The 12,681-nt window shown below is 34.7% G+C and overlaps 1 long non-coding RNA gene across 36 annotated transcripts in view; it reads left to right on the top strand.

Annotated features, from left to right (window-relative positions):
* The window catches only part of LOC141504332 (uncharacterized), a 1,263,877-nt gene that overhangs the window by 138,955 nt on the left and 1,112,241 nt on the right, over positions 1–12,681 (top strand). For 35 of the 36 annotated variants that reach the window (XR_012473290.1, XR_012473291.1, XR_012473318.1 and 32 more), the window contains one exon: positions 1,865–1,971. The exons of the other annotated variant lie outside the window; for it this stretch is intronic. This is a non-coding gene — a long non-coding RNA (uncharacterized LOC141504332). The remainder of the gene's footprint in view (positions 1–1,864; positions 1,972–12,681) is intronic. 36 annotated transcript variants of the gene reach the window in all.

The following is a 12,681-nucleotide window of genomic DNA, read 5'->3' as shown; positions in this document are numbered from 1 at the left end:
CTATATCTATATAGCTTTTGAATGGGGTTGTGAATGTGAGTCCCTTGAGGGCAGGGAACATATTTTGTTTTTTTCTTTGTATTCTCCATGTTTATCACATTTATCCATGCTAAGTACAAGCTAACCGGCCAACTCCAAGTCCAGCTTTCTATAGACTTCATTATACTTACTTTGACTAGATGACCTCTCAGTTACCTTTTTTTTTATTTAGAAAGATTTTATTTATTTTGAGCTCAGTTACCTTTTAGCTCTAAGTTCCTATATTTCTAAATTTTTAACTTAGTGGAAAAAATACAATATCTTTTGGTGATTATTCATCTTGAAATAGTAGTTTGAATTTGATTTCTGTCTGGAAATTAGATATTTTGGTTTTAGAAGGAAGGAAAGAAGTAAGGAAATAAGCATTTAATTAGCACGTACTATGTGCCACATATTAAGTACTTTAGAAATATTGTCTCTTTTGGTCCTCACAACAGCCCTTGGAGGTGGGTGCTATTATTATCTCCATTTTACATCTGAGGGAACTGAGACAAATAGAGGTCAAGTGACTTGTCCAGGGTTACACAGCTAGTTAGTATCTGAAGCTGGATTTGAACTCAAGTCTTCCTGACTATAGATCTGGAGCTCTATTCATTGTTCCAGCTGAATTTTAATCAAATAAATAGTTCTTCTGTATCCAGGAGATCTCTGTCTAGACTGGTAAGCACTTCGTTCTCACTAGTAGAACTCTGACTTAATGCTTGATATTTGGAGTAACAAGGACTCAAGATATTTAGCCTCAGATATTAAGACAATGCATTAAAGGTTCTGGTTTCTGTTCATCTTGAGTGGGGGGTTGGTGCTGCCTTGTGGCAGTCCACATATTTGGTCTGGCTGCTGGGAATAGAAGAAAAGCATGATCCTGGCATTTATAATGAGGACTTTCCTTCATGTTTCTTGGTCTGTCTCATTGCACATGCCAGCCAAATAGAAGAACAGGTTTATTTGGGAAAATGAAGAGCATATGGTAGGGAAAGAAAAGGGAGACTTGGAACTCAGGGATGTTATTTACTATAGAAGCACTGTCACATTGGGATGGTCCGGTTCCTAGCCATCTCATCTGGTGAAATGCATGCTTCTTATTCATAGGCAAGGGTTGACACAGTATTAGGATGGTCATTCTCTACTGCCTGGGACATTGGGGATTTATATCTCCCATTTGCTATTCACAGTCTAATGTCCACATTTTATGGATGAAGAAACTAAGTCCCAGAAAGGTCTCCAAATTATTAAGTAGAACAGTGGCAGAACTAAGACATAGATCCAGTTCTCCTAACTTTGAGGCAAATATTCTTTCATTATATTCTTCTCTTCCATTATTAGGTCAATGATAATTTTTCTCAAGACTTGGTCCTGCCCTTTTAAGCCTGGTTATTCTTTATTTTATTGGTCCCAGCAGACCTCAGAAAGCTCTTGAGGAACTAAACCAAGCCAGATTTTTTTCCTCCTTTCCCTAGCCTCAGAAATATCAGGGGAACAGATGAAAAAAAAATGGAAGAAATGAAAATGCCATCTTAGTATCCAAAACAAGCTGAGATTGAAGACTTAGAAAGTATTGTTAGAAATCTAGCTGCCTCAAACTGGGTCAGTAATACTTCCAAAATTCCCTGAGTATATGTTCAAGAAGGTTGGAAAGCCCTTATCTTAAAACAGCTACTACCCTTTTTGTTAGCCATTTGTCCAAGCTCCAGTTAATAGATCATCCTTCCTGTAACTACTTACATTCCATGAAGTTGCAAGTTTATTTCTTTTAACACAGTGCTTGGCTCATGGCAGGCACTTATGGTATTGATTATTGACTGACTAAAAAAATTTTTTTTCTTAGAGGCAACAAAGAAAGAAAAACTTGTGAGAAAACAGAAAATCATTGACTTGGTAGACAGCTCATGAAAGTCTATGGATACTATTGACCTGAATTACAGCAGTTGCACAGTGAGTAACCTTTTTGCAAAAGGAAGAAGTCCAAATCTGAAAGGAGAAAAATATAATTTTGAGATTATGCTTATGATTCATTTTTGTAATTTGGTAAACTGTATTCTGTGCAGGTACCCAAACCACAGTGGATTTTTCCAGTTACATGTTATAAAAGTTTTTCAACATTCATCCACTTATATATTTATAAATTACACATATTTCTACCACCCTCCCTTCCCAGTCCCTCCAACATTCATCCACTTATATATTTATAAATTACACATATTTCTACCACCCTCCCTTCCCTGTCCCTCCTTGGCAAAAGTTGTAAAGTATATTTGTGTTTAAAATATTTACCTATTAGCCATTTTGTATATGAGGGATTAGGATTAAGGGGAAAGAAAGAAAACCATGAAATAGGATAGAGAAACATAAGTGAAGTTTTAAAAAAGTGAACTTAATATTCTTTCAGATTTTGTGTTCTTCCCTTCCCCCCCCATGTGGGTGGCATTGTCCATAACAGATTTTCTTGATCTCTGAATTGCTGAAGGAAACTGAATCCATCATATTTGATCAACTCAAAATATTGTTGTTAATGTGTAAAATGTTCTCTTGGTTCTGCTCCCTTCATTCAGTATCAGTTCCTGTAATTCTTTTCTTGCTTCTCTAAAGTCCAACCATTCATGGTTTCTTATAGAACAATAATGCTCCATGACATTCATATACCATAACTTTTTCAGTCATTTCCAAATTGAGGTAATCCCTTCAATTTCCATTTCTTTGCCACTAAAAAAGTTGCTATAAATATTTTTGAACATGTGGGTCTTTTCCTATTTTTATGATGTATTTTGGATTTAGGCCTAGTATTGGTATTACTGGGTCACAGGGTATGATCAGTTTTATTGCTTTTTGGGAATGTTCCATATTGCTCTCCAGAATGAATGGATTCATTCACAACCAACAATGCATTAATATCCTAATCTTTCTACAACCTCTCCAACATTTGATCATTTCCCATTTTTGTCATCTTGAGTGGTACCTCATAATTGTTTTAATTTACATTTCTCTAATAAATAATAATTTGGAGCATTTTTTCGTATGATTATATATTGCTTTAATTTCTTCATATCTGTCCTGTTCATATCCTTTGATCATTTATCAATTGGGGAAATGACTGTAACCTTATGAATTTGATTCAAGTCTCTATATAATTTAGAAATGAGACCTTTATCAGAACTCCTAGCTGTAAAAATTATATCCCAGCTTTCTTTTTTCCTTCTACTCTTGGCTACATTAAACTTTTTAATTTAATATAGTCAAAAACCATCCATTTAGCAATTTATAATGTACTCTGTTTTTTGCCTGATCATAAATTTCTTCCCTTTTCATAGATTTGACAGAGTATTTCTTGATCTGTTAATTGATCTATGGTATTACCTTTTATGTCTAAAATCTGCACATATTTTGACCTTATTTTGGTATATGGTGTGAGATGTTGGTCTCTGCCTATTTTCTGCCACACTACCTTCCACTATTCCCAGCAGTTTTGTTTAAGAGTAAATTCTTAACCCAGAGTTAAGTTGAGTTGGTAAAACAGTAGATTACTATAGTCATTTACTACTGATTCTTTTATATCTATTCTGATCCACTAGTCCATTACTCTATTTCTTAACTAGTACCAGGTAGTTTTGATGACTGCCACTTTATAGTATAGTTTTAGATCTGGTACAGATAGGCCACCTTCTTTTGCATTTTTTCATCAATTCCCTTGATATTCTTGACCTTTTATTACTCCAGATGAATTTTGTTACTATTTTTCCTAGTTTGGTAAAGTAGTTATTTGGGGTATGGCACTGAATAAGTAATTTGATTTGGGTAAAATTGTTATTTTTATTATATTAGCTTGGCCTAATCATGAGCAGTTGATATTTTGCATTTGTTTAAATCTGACTTTATTTGTGTAAGGAAATTTATAATTATGTTCATGGAGTTTCTGGCTTTGCTTTGGGAGGTAGATTCCCAAGTATTTTTTATTATCTCCAGTTACTTTAAATGAAATTTCTCTTTCAATCTCTTGCCCTTGGCCTTTGTTGTTCATTTATATAGAAATGCTGATGATTTATGTGGTTTATTTTATACCCTGCTACGTTGCTGAAGTTGTTAGCTGTTTCACGTAGTTGTTGAGTTGATTTTCTAAGGTTCTTTAAGTATATTATCATATCATCTGTAAAGAGTGAAAGTTTTGCTTCCTTATTGCTGATTCTATTTTCTTTAATCTCTTTTTTCTTCTCTCATTGCTAAAGGAAACATTTCTAATACTATATTGAAGTAGTGGTGATAATGGGCATCCTTGTTTTACCCCTGATCTTATTGGAAATGCTCCTAGTTTATCCCCAAATAAATGTTGATGGTTTTAGATAGATACTGCTTATTTTAAAGAAAATTCAATTTATTCTTATGCTCTTTAGTATTTTTAATAGGAATGAATATTTTAGTTAGTTAAGGACTTTTTCAGCATCTATTGAGATAGTCATATGATTTTTGTTGGTTTTGTTATTGATATGTTCAATTATGTTGAGTGTTTTCCTAATATTGAACCACCTCTACATATCTGGTATAAATTTTACCTAAACATGGTATTATCCTAGTAATAACTTGTAATCTCTTTCCAAAATTTTTATTTTAGGATTTTTGCATTAGGAAGATTTGTCTATAATTTTCTTTGTTTTTGGTTCTTTCTGGTTTAAGTATTAGCACCATATTGGTGTCATAAAAGGATTTTGACAGAATTACTTTTCCTCTTTTTTTGCAAATAGTTTATGTAGAATTGGAATTAATTATTCCCTAAATGTTTGGTGGAATTCATTTATTTATCTATCTGGACCTGGAGACTTTATCTTAAGGAGTTTCCTGATGATTTTTTCAATTTCTTTTTCTAAAATAGGATTATTAAAGTATTTTATTTCCTCATCTGTTAATCCGCGTAGTTTATATTTTTGTAAATATTCATCCATTTCACTCAGGTCATCAAATTTATTGGCACACAGTTGGACAAAACAGCTCTGCATCATCTCTTAGTTTTATATATTGGATCCATGGATTTCTTGCTTTCAGTTTTATTTATCTCTCCCTTTGATATTTAGAATGTCTAATTTGAGGATCACTAATTTCTCTTTTTTCTAAGTTTTTAGTTGCATGCCCAATTCACCGATCTCCCCTTTCTCTATTTTATTCGTATAAACATTTAGAGATATAAAATTTCTCTAAAATCTGCTTTTGATTATATCCCATAAATTTTGGTATGATGTCTCATTGTTGTCATTTTCTTGGATGAAATGGTTAATTATTTCTATGATTTTTTGTTTGAGTCATTCATTCTTTAAAATGATATTAATTAGTTTCCAATTAATTTTTAGTTTATCTTTCCATGGCCCTTTATTACATGTAATTTTTATTGCAGCATGATTTGAAAAGATGCTTTATTATTTCTGCTTTTCAGCATTTGATTTTAAGGTTTTTTATGCCCTAGTACATGGTCAGTTTGGTATAGGTGCCATGTACTGCAAAGAAAAGATATATATTTTTTTTCTATTCCCATTCAACTTTCTCCAAAGGTCTATCATATCTAAGCTTTTAAATATTTCATTCATCTTCCTAATTTCCTTCTTGTTTATTGAATGGTTAAATTTATCTAATTGTGCAACAGGGAGCTTGAGGACCCCCCATTATAGTTTTGCTGCCTATGTCTCCTTGTAATTCTTTCAGCTTCTCTAAGAATTTGAATTCTATTCCACTTGGTGCATATATGTTTAATAATGATATAATTTCATCATCTTTTAAAAACATGCAGTTTCCCTCCTTATCCGTTTTAATGAGATCTGTTTTCACTTTTGCTTTATCTGAGATCAGAGTTGCTACCTTTTGGGGATTTTCTAGGCATACTGGAGTGATTTGCCATTTCCATCACTAACTCATTTGATAGATAAGGAAACTGAAACAGAGTTAAGTGACTTACCCAGGGTCACACAACTAATATGTGTCTGCAGTCATATTTGAAGTCAAATCTTTCTGATTCAGAAATAGTAAATACCCATGTACTACTGCTCACATTGGAAAGGTAAGCATAGATTAAAATAAATTTGTCACAAACTTGGGTCACCATTGCATTTGAATTTAGTATTTCCATTTGCCTATAAAACTAAAAAGAAAAGGTGCTAGAAATATGATCATAATATGTAACTATTAGGGGAGGGGCAGCTAGGTGATACAGAACAGGCTGTAGGACCTGGAGTTAGCATTTCTCATCTCCTTGAATTCAAATTTGACCTCAAAAACTCACCACTGATAATTCACTTAATCCTGTTAATTTTTTTTTCTCCTTTGTAAAATGAGCTAGAGAAGAAAATGGCAAACTATTTCAGTATTTCTGCCAAGAAAACCCTAAATAGCATCAGGAAGAGTTGGATACCACTGAACAATAAAAACAAACAACAAACAAGAATGGTGATTATGCAACTTGGAGAGGGGAAGGTTGAAGGGATTGACTGTAAAGCTGATAAACCAACAGAGAGTTACTGTTTCCAAAGACATCCTGAGAGGAAATGGGTATACAGGTTTGAGGATAGTAATAGGAATTTAGTTTAGAAACAGGAAGACTATTCTGACGTAATTCTTGTTAGACATTGGAATAGGTTACTGAAGGAGAATGTGAAATTTGCTGGATGACTTTAAAAATAGCTAATACCATCCCGACTGTAGGCAAGGGGATGGTCTCTATGACAGGAGCTGACATAGGGTAAGCTCCCACATGACAGTCCCTGCAGATTGTGATAAAACTATCATGTCTTCCCTTTGTCCTGGGTTGATTAGCCATCCCCTGATGTTCTTTTAATTGTTACCTATTAATTCTGTCTCTTATTCATAGCTTCTAATTTATCACATGGGTGAGCACTTCCTCCCAGTACTGACTTACCACAGACAGGCTTAGGGCCCTAGGGTTGGGGGTGGGGTGGGGTGGGCAGGTGGTAGAATTGATGTTTATGGGCTTAGAAATATCAAATGGATTTCATGTTGTGATTTTGAGAAGAAAACTCATGTGCTTTCTTAAATGAAAGCAATGCAGGTGTTTGAATTAATCCTGGGTGAACTTTCAGGAATGATTTTATATAGACAATTTATTGTAGTGGTGTCTAGAATGGTTCTTTAAGTAGGTTGTATTATGAAGACAAAAGATTTAGCATGGTTTTCAAGAAAATATTCTCAAAAAACATGAGGCCTGAGATTCCTCTATTATAGAAATAAATATATTTCTTCAGATAATTAAAAACATATAATCCTACTTTAGTTGTAAAATATGTTATACGAACTCTCTTAATTTACAATTTAGAGACAATAGTCCATTATAGATTATAAAACTACTACTTCTCCATTTTAATCTAACTCAATTCAATAAGCACTTATAAAGCACCTACTATGTGTAAAGGCATTGTTTTAGACACTAGGGCTCCAAAGACAAAAGAAAAAAATCCACAGTGCTAGAATGAGAAGACCTGAGTTCAAATATCACCTCTGAAGCTTATTGTTTGTTGGTTTGGGCAAATCATTTAAACTCCCTAGGTCTTAGTTTCCATTTTTTGTAAAATGAATTGGCATAGATCTCCTCTAAAGGGCCTTCCTGCTCTAGAACTATGATTAAAAAAAAACTCATCTGTTTTTAGGAGCATGCATTCCATAGTTAATGGATAAAGAATTCATCTCAGAGAGATTTTAAATGAATTGTCCAAGTTCATTTTATATTATGTGTTATAATATATAATTAAAATGCAATATATAGTTTATATATAATATATTGTATTATATTCACAATTAATAGCCCAAGGCTATTAAGTGACAGAGCTAGGATTCCAACTTGGATCATTGTCCCTAGCCCAACTTTTATTTCCCAATTAGGACAAATAATAAATCCTATAAAGTATTTGCCTGCATTGAGATTTACTCTATTTGAAATTGTAATTGTGTAAACTGTTGTCAATGGTTCCAGCCCAATGGAAAGTGTGAATTTAGGTAAAATGACCATTTCAAGTATTAATGAAAACTAATGGTGTCATGCTGTTGCTTCCCCTTACTTCTACCTTTTAATTAACACTTTCAGTCTCCTTTATGACTCTCTCTACCTCAAGCTAATAAGTAGAAATGGTCAGTTTTTTTCCCATAATTTTCCAGTGAAAAATCAGTAAAGATGTTCAATAATAATGTCATACAGAAAGGTCAGTTATCAAAAGGGAAAGAGAGAAGAAAAGTGTTTGGAAAGCAATAAACTGGAAAATTAAGCTAGATAGTGAGGTGGATAGAGTGCCAGACTTGGAGTCAGAAATACCTGAGTTCAAATTTGATCTCAGACACTTATTAAATATATATATATATATATATATATATATATATATATATATATATGACTTTGTATAAATACTTTAACCTTGTTTGCCTTAGTTTTCTCATCTGAAAAATGAACTGGATAAGGAAATGACAAACTGCTCCAGTATTTTTGCCAAGAAAACCCCAAATGAGGTCATAGTCAGATGTAACTGCAAATGACTGAACAACAATGAAAAAAATTTGAAGACACTGAAGTCTTTCCCTCACCCTCTTCCCCAGTCCCAGGTACTTTGTCTACTATACTAGTATTAGATTTACTTTCATAGAATCATGGACTCATGAGGCAGGTCAGAGGATCAGACCTTAGCAGTCATCTAATCAAACTCACTCATTTTACAGAGGAGGAAACTGAGAGCCAAGAAAGTTAAGTGATAGTCAAGGTCTCATGTTGTAAGAATTAGAGGTAGGATTTGAACTCAGTTCTTCTGATTCTGAGAACAGTGCTCTTTCCACTCATTTTTGCATGGTGTTATTCCCCAGATTAAATAGAATTAAAAAATAACTTTCAAAATTTCTCCTTTTCCTCTTGGATGGAGTCTTAATTCTTCTGTCTGATGTTCAATATGCTCCACAATATGACTTCAGTCTACATTCTCAACCTTATTCCTTATGAAGAAATCTTTTCCAACAACTTGTTCCTCAAGCTGCCATGCTTATTTCTACCTCTGTATCTTCATTCATGCCCTAGATCTCACATGGAATGATTTCTCTTTCTTCTTCATCTATCCAATACTGGACCATCCTTTAAGGTCCAGCTTAAGTCACATTGCCTTTATGAAGTCTTTTCTAGCCCTTCCTAATGACTTCTCCCTCCCCTGAACTCACTGAAGTTTCTATTGTGAATTATTTTACCTTTCTTTGGACTTAAACAAATAGGACATGGGTGTACATGATTATATATTTTATGTCATTACTTTCCCCATTAAATTGGAATATCTTTGTGGACTGAGTCTGTGAGTTCTCCATTTGTGAAGAGCCTGTGTAGAGCCTGTTGTTGTTATTTGTCCTTTGTTTTTGAAGAGTACCAATGTCTTGACCTGGGCATGAATCAGATTTAAGTGAGGCAATTACACAAAATGAGGCTTTTCCTGGGTCATTGAAGTCTAGTGGCAGGACAGAAGTCAAGATGACTAGCAAAAGTCTTCACACACTTGGGGTAGACAACCCCCTAACTTATTGATAGGTTTGAGGCCTGTTGCTTGCTCTCAAACTGATTTAAGCTGTTTGCCCAGACCACTTACCAGGAATGACTGATATACACACCATAGTATCTTGGAGTCACAGGTGAGAGTAGGGTGAATCTGCTGGACACCAAAGATGGATGAGCAGCTGTGAAAGAAAGGATTGACAAGCTCTCCGACCAGAAGTAGAACCTAGCACCTGTAGAATCTATTGGATTCACCTAAAGTATTGAGTGTTTCTTATATATCTCTAGTAGTATGATGGAAGAAGGGACTTTTTCCCCATATGCCTTTGCATCCCAACTCCTTTTTTGTGAATTTGTTTCGATGATTACAACTTAAAAAAAGATCTACCACCCTCTCCCACATGGGGCTAATTATATTTACCTATTCACATCATAGGACTGTTATGATAATTAAGTAGGATATGAAAAATCTTTGAAAAATCACATAGTGTTATCATACTTCTCAAGACAAGCTCCATGAGGACAGGGATTGTTTTTTTCATTTGTTCTAGTATCCTCAGCACAGAGTCCATGACTGAATAGGAACTTGTTGATATATATGGCTAGAATTGTGAGAGGGTGGTAGGAGTATTAACTTGATATGCTGATTAAGGGAAGTTAATATTAATGCTTTATCAGAAAGATCCAATTCATCACAATTTCATTCTTGAGAACCTCTTATCCCTTTGGATTTCCTATTTTAGAGTCTCAGATCCTGGGATATTATTTATACTTTCTCTCATTTAGGAAACCTTCCTCTCAGAAGTATAGATTACACATCAGATCTTGCCCATCCTTGTCCCCTCCCTATTCCTGAAAGATAAACTCTAAGTGCCAGTTCAGTCACACAAGTTTTCCATCAATTTTATTCATGGACCATTTCTTCTTCTTTGGTTAGATTCAGGTCCAGGATCAGATTCCTTTTGTCAGCCACTCTTCCCTTTAAAAGATGAAATGATTAACAAGGTTAGACTTTATTCGCTGCTCTGCTTTTTGGCAGAAAGGGAACCTCTGGCAGCTAACTGGGTAGTTGAAGTCCTCCATGACAATGATCTGCTGTCTCCACCCTAGCTTTGTTTGGGATCCAGCTCTGTCTCTTGGTTGATTTTTCTGTGGCATATTCCCACCAAACACGATATCTCTTCTGCTTCTCCTTTTCATTTTTACCATGCACTCTGTACTATGTTTCCTCCCTCATGTTCATGAATTTCCATACAGGATCATATCTTTTTGATATAAAACAGTACCCAGATGGTCCTTTATCTAATCTTCTTCTTTTGAACTACATAGAGCCTTCTATTGCAGTATCCCAGTGATGACTCACATCCACTCTTTGCCTTAAGGTTTTGCTTATGCTGTTTATTATCCATTCTTTGCAAATTGGTTTATAGACATCTGAGATAATACTATTGCTTCTACTCCCTCTATACTTTTCAATTACACTCCTGCAAATTATTATGCCCCCATACTATTACTATTTTTCTTTCATTAACATACATTTTGGTATCTAGTTTAACAATTTGTAACTAGGCTCTTTTCTCTCTCTTCTTCTAAGTTAGAGATAATAAGATTCACAAACTTTTTAGACAAAGATATTAAGATATTATTCCAAATCCTCCTTAGATATATTCTGTCTCTAGCCTAAATTCCATTACCCTTCCTCCATAAGTTCAAGAAGTGACAAAATTACCTGTGTAGTTTCAAAAAGAGGGAAATTCTTAATTTAGTAAGTCTTACTTTAATTAATCAATGGTAACTGATTAAAAAAGGGTCTTTCAATCCATGGGGAGAGAGAAGACTTAAAATTAGTCACCCACTCTCTTTCCCAATCCCAGAGACTAGGCATACAAAGATGGAAATGATCTCCTTTCCTTATATTTAGAAATGTTTTTGCTTCATTTTTTTGTAGAGGACTTTTCTTGCTTTCTTGCCTTCCCCTTTTCCCCTTCCTTTATGTCTCCCCCCCTTCCCTCCTTCCTTCCCTCCCTCCTTCCTTCCCTCCTTCCTTCCCTCCTTCCTTCCTCCTTCCTTCCTTCCTTCCTTCCTTCCTTCCTTCCTTCCTTCCTTCCTTCCTTCCTTCCTTCTTTCCTTCTTTCCTTCTTTCCTTCTTCCCTTCCTCCTCCCTCCCTCCCTTCTTCCCTCCCTCCTTTCCTTCCTCCCTTTCTCCTTTCTTTCCTTTCTCCCTCCCCCTTCCTCCCTCCCTCTCTTCCTTCCTTCTTCCCTCCCTTTCTCCCTTCCCTTTCCTTTCCTCTCCTTTTCTTTCCTCCTTCCCTTCCTTCTCCCTTCCTCCTTCCTTCCTTCCTTCCTTCCTTCCTTCCTTCCTTCCTTCCTTCCTTCCTTCCTTCCTTCCTTCCTTCCTTCCTTCCTTCCTTCCTTCCTTCTTCATTGGCAAGGCTCTAACTCCGTATATGGTATAGAAGACTGCTTATAGTTGGTGATAACACAGGCTACTATTCAGTATTATGGCATACTTGATTAAGAAGAGTCAAATGTTATTGATGGAGTTGTGAAAATTAAATAGTGAATCCATTTCCTTAATATTATTGTTAATAACAATAAGAAATAATAGCATTTATTTATATATTTTATATAGTCCTTGAAGTGTTTTATTTTCTATTTATAGTCTTTAAAAGTTTTAAAAATACTTTATATTCATGATTTCATTTGAACTTTACAATAGCCATGTAAAGTAGGTACTAAAGGTATAATTATCCCTTTTTTATAGATGAAGAAACCAAAATTCAGAGATCAAATAATGTCCCTTTGGTCACACAAAAGACAGGGTAGGGATAGAGTTTGAACACAGGTTTTTTTTTTTCTCAGCCAGTTTTATATATTTTAATGCTATACTTAAGATGCTATAGAAAAGAATTAAGTGTATTTAACTCTCTTAATGTTGATAATGGGCAGTTAAGTGACGCTGTGAATGGAGTCCCAGGCCTGCCTTCAGGAAGAACTGAATTCAAATTTGGCCTCAGAAACTTATTAGCTGTGTGATCCTGGGCAACCCACTTAACTCCGCTAACCTTAGTTTCCTCATTTTCAAAATGAGTTAGAGAAGGAAAAAAACAAATCACTTTAGTATCTTTGCCAAGAAAAAATGCAAA

The sequence above is a fragment of the Macrotis lagotis genome, chromosome 1 (assembly GCF_037893015.1).
Source record: "Macrotis lagotis isolate mMagLag1 chromosome 1, bilby.v1.9.chrom.fasta, whole genome shotgun sequence".
Lineage (NCBI taxonomy): Eukaryota > Metazoa > Chordata > Mammalia > Peramelemorphia > Peramelidae > Macrotis > Macrotis lagotis.
Note: the sequence above shows the minus strand (reverse complement) of the source record. Positions and strands in the feature narration are given on the sequence as shown.